At 35.8% G+C, this 8,987-nt stretch overlaps 1 long non-coding RNA gene across 1 annotated transcript; it reads right to left on the reverse strand.

The window, feature by feature from the left end:
* On the reverse strand, positions 746-4,135 carry LOC109822717. Its single transcript, XR_002242243.1, has 3 exons — positions 2,370-4,135; positions 1,682-1,761; positions 746-1,070 (listed from the first exon to the last, which is right to left on the reverse strand). It is a non-coding gene; the product is annotated as an uncharacterized LOC109822717 (long non-coding RNA).

An 8,987-nucleotide genomic window follows, 5' to 3' on the forward strand; every position in this document is an offset into this window, starting at 1 on the left:
ACACCCCTAAATCTAGTGACAATAATTTCATAATATATCATTATATTTTCACTCAATAAAATTATACACTCAAATAAAAGGAGAGATACAACTAGTATTGTGTATCTCACGTTTTTGTGTTTTCCTTCAAGCTGTTAAAAAAGAGTATAAAAACTTGAATCAAAAGTTTATATAAATATTTTTGAATAAGCAGAGATGATCCATAAATCTTTTAAGGACAAATTTTTAAAAAAGACTATTTTTTAATATTAATAAGCAAAATCGACCGCTTACAATTTTATTCAGCAATATCGACCGCACGGGACTGCTAGTCCCGTGCAGTTCTCCAAAAACCCCCAAAAATCAACGATTTCCTCTCTCCCCCTCTCAGTCCCTCTCAACCGCTACTGTTCATCTCCTTCAACATCCCTATTCTCCTTCAACTCAGAACCCAACACCAGAACCCACCTCCTCTCACAAAACCGCTCCAGCACCGCTCCCTCCTTGCAGCCACGCAACACCAATCACCGCCCTCCCTCTCCCCCTATTTCCGTCAAATCCAGCACCGCCCGACGTATATTTAACTGCACATGAGCATTGTATAGATGTATAGTTACTGTATTCTTGAAATAAATAAAATGAGAAAATGCTTCCACCCTGTGGACATTTTCAAACCTATGATTCCTCCAAGTTGACAGCTCAAAGGTGAAAACCCCACGTCTTGTTAAAGATTCACTCAGTTCCCTTTGCACTTTATTTTTTAAAATTACTAATATTGTTCTTTTGTTTCTCTTTTGCAAATAATAATGTTAAGATGAAGTATCATGTTCTCTACCTTCCCTCTCGTACCCACCCACTTGAAATACTAAAAATTGCCAATTGAGCTTGACTTTGTTGTTTTGACAATGTTTTAGTGAGGTCTGAACCGACCTCTAAAAGCAATCGTTAATAAAACTAGTGCATGCTATCTTCATTTCACTGCTAAAGAAGTTCAAACCATGTCGAACCTTGAGAAGTGGCACGCGCTGTACCATTTTCAGCAGTAAATGAGAAGGCATAGGGTGCTCTTTTCACACATGAATATGGACAGCCTGAAAACAAATTGAAACTGAATCTCTTAGAAAGGCAATATCGCTTTTATGGTAAATAAGTAGATGCCTTCCTGACAATATATAATTTATTTATTTCAACATGATAAGTAGATGATAGTCATAAAGTACAAAGCTAAATCCAGCCATCTTGGGAACGAGTTCCACAGGATATAGCACGTGCATGCCCCTAACAGAACAATGATATAGATGTAGATTTCAGTTTATTCAATGTAAGTAATGTTGTAAGTAAAACTGGTTAACAAGCTGTCTAATTAAAAAAGACGCAAGCTAGAAGCAGTACATATTTGTGCAATGGAGTAAGATAAAAGGATAAATGAACAAATGAGCTATCTAATAAGCAAATTTCAGTTCTAAGTGCTGTACATAGGCGAACTTAACGCACCTTTAGGAACTACAACAACATATAAAGCTATCATCATGAAGATGCTATTACCTTTCATTTCAATATTACCTTTTTCATATGAAATCTCAAGACACAGTTATGCGAGGTAAAGGTGACACTAGATTTCAAAAGTTGGTAAAGAAACACAATCAATAATTTTGAGAGTAACAAAGAAAGAATTAAAATGATATGTCAAAGCAACATTCACCTTTGCCAAGACAAAGAACTTCATTGATGAAGAGATCATAGGCCTCACATTCTGGCTCATCAAATGGATCTAAGCATGCCCTACCAGATATCAAATAACAAGTTTTAGATATAATAAGATCTATAAAAAAGATTGTCGGTGTCAAAATTATTGTCAAAAACCTTCGTAATAACCAGTAGCCAAGAAAGCAATATTCTTCTCAGAGTTATTATCATCACGAATGTAGATTTTATAAGCCTATAACTAACACTAATCACGACCGTAATTGTCATGCCTATTGGCCAGTTAGTTCTAGTTTAGAAGAACTCAGAGGCCTTCTCTTATATTAGCAGACTTTCCTTCCAAAGAGCTAGCCCAAAAATTTAAGGTCAAATCCAGCTCTAGCATAGTTTCCTGCTCAGCAACTTGGCAACCCATAGAGAGTAACTATCACATTGACAGTGGATTCTAAAACTCAGATAAATTCTTTTATGGAGCTATCTTGACTTAGACTCATGCTCCACATCCCCATTTGAACTTTGAAAGATTGGATCATGATGATGATGGATTTGCTTTTTTTTAAGGTAACCTAGAGTTAACTTTTTTGTATAAATATAAGAATTAAATTCTAATAAATGCCTAATAAATGCCTAAGTAAAACACCTTGCAGTGTAGTAACACATATTGATAGGAGTAAAGTAGAAATTACCCTTCAGTATCCTCAAGATCATGGCGTTTAGACAAAATCTACATAAAAAACAAACCAAAATACACTTAAAATTAGGCAATGATGGAGATGCTATACTTACCGTTTTATATTTATTGAACTTTATGTAAAAAAAATATTAATTCCAGACAATGGAAAATAGAAAATCTGAAAGAGAAAAAAATTAAATAAAAGGCAGGCTGGGTAAAAAGAAGTGATTCATTACAGCTAAAGGTAGGTTGACTGTACACCATGTATGCTCTTGCTACAACCAATACTGTCATTTGCAAAATAAATAAGAGTGCACTATGAATAATCAAGATTTGCAAAGGAAGTTCCTTCCACTCTTAACGACATGTATAAAAATCAATGCAGCAGAAATGCGGAAGTAAGATGGGTAATGTAAGTATAATAAGAGGTAGGATAAGAAATGATTACATTTATAATAAGTAAGAGGTTACTCTTGTTGAGAATAAACAGAGAGAGAATCTGCTGAGATGATTTAGGCATATGCAATGTTGGCTAATAGCTAAGACATTCAGGAGAAGTGGTAGGACAATAGACTCATGGTTAATTGAGCAATGAGGATGCAGACCTCATGAAACTTAGATGAATTACTGTGGTCAAGGCACTTAATAAAATTGAATGGACGAATATTATCAAGTTAACCAAAAAGTTTTGAAATTAAGAACTTCGTTGTTGTAATTAAACCTCTCAAGAGATATCAGAATAGTAAACCATGATTTCAAGCACATACTCAAAGTCTCACAACACACCAAGGACGAGAATGACTCACTTCTTAAGAGAAAAAATCAATGATTTTGTACTGTGGTTAAAACCCAAAAACTATAATGAAAAAAGAAAGACAATCATTTTTTGGTTGGTTACTTGAATCCTCCTCTAAGTCCTCTTCCATTCAGTTTTTTAAAGATAGTGTTATCAGTCAAATTATCAGCAACTGTATCCTTTCTAATTCCCTTCAACATATTCACTTAGGCCCACCACCTTCTCCATCAACTAGATTCTACTTATAAATGGTGCTCTTATTGGTAGGCACATGAACAAACCATCCCGTCCTCGTTAAGTCCTCAATGGAACTAGCTCTGAATTCTTACCGAAGCAATCATTTATTAATTAATGTATTGTCATTTGTCCATCTAAATACTCTCATCTAAGGTAAACTTTTTTTCTGGATATGTCTCTAAATATCTGAAATACTAACTTGTAAAGCATTTCTAGTCTTATAGACATCTTATAGAACTGCCCTTCAAATCATATCTCATGAGCATCCTTATCCAACTTGTAGTCTAGGTACAACAATAATATGCTACAAAACCTGCCAATGGGGGATGAACGATTGTTGGACTCTTTTACATTGTATTGAACTAAAATCTCTTTAATTAGGACATGAACATCAGGAGAAACATCTATCAAGATATATACATAATTGCTTTTAATTTTCCAAGAATAAGAAATGTGCAGGATTATCAGTTTAACTTCTGCAGAAGCGTAAGAGCAGTATTTCAAATCTAGACGCATGCTTCTACTTTGTAATACCTCAAGATCAATTAGGCAAGTCAGATTGAGAGCTCATATAAAATTATCGATTCCTTGCGTTGTGCTTGCAAGCTCACAATTTCTATAGTAGGTAAATAAATTTGGAATTAAATTTAATGTTGAATATGGTATTTAATTTACCAGAACATAAGTGATTAAAGATACCATATGCAGGGAAAAAATCCCTTACGCATTGCTCTAGAGGATTATGTGATAGAACCTACTGAAAAGCGAAAACATTATTGCTTACACTTTGTAGAATAATGTACAATAATTGGCTTCATGTAACACCAAAGAGCACCAAATTACAATTTATGTACTACTTATAAACCTCTTAAATGGGTACAACAACAAAAGATACGTGTAATCATTTAATGGAAGGCAATTCAAATACCCACTATTGCAAACTTTATTTTTACTACATTTCTATATAGATAATAGACAAAGGCACAATTTTAATTCAAGAATAGCATTATATCTTCAAGAATCTATCATAATTTTGTGCAAATTATGCTAAACTTGATTAGAATAGACTCTAGTTTAGAAAAAATAAGAACAATTTAAACAAATCAACTGAACTTCATGAAAAAATAAGAATAGACTCTAGTTTAGAAAAACTTGATTAGAATAGACTGTAGTTTAGAATAGCCGATCTATTTATGTAATCTCCTTGATTAGAATAGACTCTAGTTTAGAAAAAATAAGAACAATTTAAACAAATCAACTGACCAAGAGAGCTCGCGGACGAGGGCGGCTAGGGCTTCGGGATTGACTCCGCGATCGCAGAGGGAGATGATGAGGGAGAGGGTGATGCCGGGTCGGAGGCGGCGTCGGAGGCAGAGGAGGAGGCGGAGGAGGAGGGAAGCCGCCAGAGAGAAAGAGGAAGAGATTGACGGGGGTTCTAGGTTTTTCTTTTGGAACGCGGGCGGGCAAATGGGCACATATACACCGCCCATTTAGTACCCGTTTAGTGTGGATTAAAATGAACCCGCCCAATTAGACCCATTTAACTAAATGGGTGGGTAAAGCTGCATCCTCAGGAAGTACATAATTTCAGGGGCCGGGCCAGTCGCTGCCGTTGCCTTCCCTAAGCTCATCCCTCTACATCCTCCCGCGTGCTCCAGCGGCTCTACGGGAAGTACATAATTTCAGGGGCCGGGCCAGTCGCTGCCGAGGCTCATGGGATAACGTCCACTCGGAATTTGCCTTTTCCATGACTCAGAAGAAGCAGGGGCATAATTGGAAATATGGCCCACGTGAGCAGATTAGAGCTCTCCGGCCATTCTCCCCACAATGTTTGTGGAGCAGCCTTTGTTCTCGCCCCCGTCTCTCTCTCTCTCTTTCCTGCGTTCCGATTGTGATTCCCGCGGGGTTCGCGGTCCGCTGCCTTCACTTTTCCCCTACAAACATTACCCTGCACTTTCATATTTATTTCCAAATTTACCATCCTTTATGGACGCAGGCATGCAGGGAATAGAAACGGGGTGGTGTGGTAGTTATCGATTATCCTTGCTGCGAATTGTAAAATGCTGATTTATTCACAAATTCTTCATCCGACAAAAATGAAAAAAGAGGAAAGGCATTATTTAAATTTATATTTTTTCTAATTACTTTTTTCAAATAATATTATTTAATTATTTCAAAAAATATATTTTTAAAGAAAATATATTCTTTTTCAAAAATATTAGTTTTGGAAAATATTATTTCTTCATAAGCTATTATTTATTAATAAAATATTATTTTTTGATAAAGTAGTGCCGCATTTACCAAAAAATAAAATATTATTTTTTATAAATATTTTTTTCATAGAGTACTCTCACATTTACCAAATACTAGTTTCTAAAAATATTTTTAAAATGTACTTCAATAATATTATTTTTAATCTTCAAATTTAAAAATTTTAAAAAATAATTGAAAAACAAGTTGCATATAAGAAGTTAGCTGCAACTGCACGTCGAAAATTTAAAAAATGAACCAAATAGTTGCAACTATAATTGCATGTAAGAACAGTTACAACATCTTAGTTGCATGCAAGTGCTAGTTGCAAGCTACCCCATTTGTAATCATAAGGTGTTTTATTGATGCTTACAATATCAATCTGAATTTTTGATTACCTTATACACTTAATAAAGTTGGTCCCTCAAACACTAAAATCTAGACCATCAACTCTTGACTAGTTTCCCTCCGATCAAAGGTAAAAGTGACAATTAGAAGGATTAATTTAAAACCCCTTAATGAAATTTGCCTAATAGCAATTTCACTGGTACGGGAGACATGCAAATTCCCTCTACGTGCTATACTTATATGCTTTATATGAGAGTTAATTTCAAAATAATCTAGGGATTAGGGATTTGATAACAATTTTAATGATTTGAAAGACTAATTTTATAATATGTAGATTTAAGATACTCCCATGCACCAAACTCACAGCGTTACATGGCAAGCTCGTAATTTCTTCCATTTCACAAGTGCCTTTATAACCTACTCTTGTACATAAACCCTATCAACCCGAGAATGTTCGTTTGCTATCCGAAAAAAAAAAACCAACAACAAAAATGAGCTTCCCTCTCACAACAAAATCCTCAATCTCAAAATGCACAAAGCCATCCAAACGAAAATCCAATAGAAAAGGTAGCCGAAGGTGTTCGGAGAAATACTGCAGGGAAACCATGAGCTCTAGCAAGGGCGTTGCTGAGAGGCTGGACGCTCTCAAGGGGCTCGTGCCGTCGATGGGCAACGACGAGGTAGTGAGCGCTGATGAGATCTTCGAGGGGACTGCCGATTATATCTTGATGCTCAGAACTAGGGTTGAGATCTTGAAGCACTTGGTGGAGTTCTATGGGAGAGTGGCTCCCATGAAGAAAATGCAGCCCTTTCATGAATTTTTTTAATGATTTTTTTTTTTTGTTTGAACGTTGGGTTTTGTTAGAGGAGATGGGTTTTCTTTTTATTCCTTTTTAGGTTTGTAGCTGAGTTTTTATTACTATTTAACTTATTTATGAATGGATCCTATTATAATTAGACTTGGGTAAATTGCACAAAATAACACCCCGCATCTATGAGTTGCACAAAAACCCTCCTCAACTCATTACTAATACTTATTTTCTTCAGTCCTGGAGAAAGAGGGGTGTTACTTTGCAATTTATGTTTTTAAAAATGGTATTTTGGAGGTGCTAAGTGTTAGTAAATAAATTGATGGGGTTTAATGCAACTGAAGGTAGGGGTTCCCGTGCAATTTACGCAGAGAGAGAGAGAGAGAGAGAGAGAGAGAGAGAGAGAGAGAGAGAGAGGTTTGATTCCTGGTTTCATGTGTTATTTGATTTCCAACTTTTTCCTGGTTTCATGTGTTATTTGATTTCCAACTTTCACGGCCGACTTCCGTTTTTCCTGGTTTCATGTGGTGTCTGATTTTTCAGCTTTCACGGTTTGGACTAGATTATGGGATTATTATAGAAAGGATATATAGTTTTAATGAAGTTCAAATCTCTGATACTTATATAACACAAACAAATCAAATTATAGAGAAAATAGTACTACAAGTAATTAAAGAGGACTCCGATTCTCTTTATTATAGAAATGTAGTGGCGAGACCATTATTATATCACAATCGTTAATTTATTTAATAGATGGTTATGATTTGACCTTGAGTGTAAATTAGGAAAATAGTGTAATATGGTATGGTAAGTGTAAGGTATTTAAGGAATCATAACCACCCACTGTATAAATCAACAACTATGATTAATATATCGTCTCTTAACTACATTTTTTTTGTAGTGGACAGGATGTTGGGGGGATATAAGTCCTTGCCTATTAAGATCTCCGCAACTCGAAAGTCAACCACAATTTACAAGATAAAAAATACTTACAATCAAGAATAAGAGTTATAAGAGGAACCTCTCAACACTCGTCTTGCAATCTCTCAAGCTCACATACATAATCGACTCTTATGTTCTTTGCGAAGCCCTCTCTTTACAATCTTTTGGACGGACAAATACTGTAAACTCCCAACCTTGCAATCTTTTACACAGATAAAGATTACGAAATCCTCTTCTCTCGCGCACTATTTATGAATCCGATTTACACCCTTTGTTGAACTAGATTACAATTATAGCAGTTACCTCCTTCTCTCCAAGATATTCTACAATAATAGCGGACTATATAGGGAAACCAAAATCCCATCCGTAGTCTAACAACCTAATTAGAATAGGATACAAACTCCTTATCATGATGAAACTCAATCTCCTGATCATGGTAGACCTCTAACCCTATCTAGTTCTCATAAAGTTATACAAAGAATTAAAGATACAATTCCAACAATCTCCATATTGGATTTGATTCTCAAACTACGTTGAAGATATATCATTTACCGTATTAAAACTTTGTCTCTTCTGCCAGTGCCTTTAGGGTGTAAAAATTAACTTCCTATTTGAGGGGTCGTTTGTATTTATAAGAATGACTTATTACAAACTAATGATTAACGTTTTACAATAGAGGAGAAGGGAATGACCCATCTTGTTTAACATGAGTTCATTGGCAGCGGTAGGACACCTCCCTCGGTGCTCGTGCTAAGTTTGCTTTCCTTGGACGATCCGATCAAAGTTGTGGTTGGAGCTCCAGTACGTAGTAGAAGCTCGGTTGGATGAGTTCGACGACCGAGCAATTGCTTGATTACTTGAAGGCTAAGTACGCCGAGATCTTAAAGTTCGGTCCTCTTCAGCTGAATATTCAAACGAGATCACGAACAAGCTGATTTCCAAGGAGTTTGTAAAGAGCCATGCTCGGTTCTCTTAGAGCTTAAGAGAACTAATTGCCAAGGAGTTTGCAAAGAGTCAGGCTCAGTTCTCTTAGAGCTTAAGAGAACTAATTGCTAAGGAGTCAAATAGGTTCGGTCTTGATCAAGAGTTCAAGACCTCTCTGTTAGACCCGGGAGGGGGAGGGGCGGGGGGTAATTAGGGTCTTATGCTAATCTAAACCGATTATATACCAATTAAAACTAATTAACAAGTTATTCTAGTAAGTATAAAATACAACAAGATATATGAGCTAGGATAAGTGATATACACA

The sequence above is a fragment of the Asparagus officinalis genome, chromosome 8 (genome assembly GCF_001876935.1).
Source record: "Asparagus officinalis chromosome 8, Aspof.V1, whole genome shotgun sequence".
NCBI lineage: Eukaryota > Viridiplantae > Streptophyta > Magnoliopsida > Asparagales > Asparagaceae > Asparagus > Asparagus officinalis.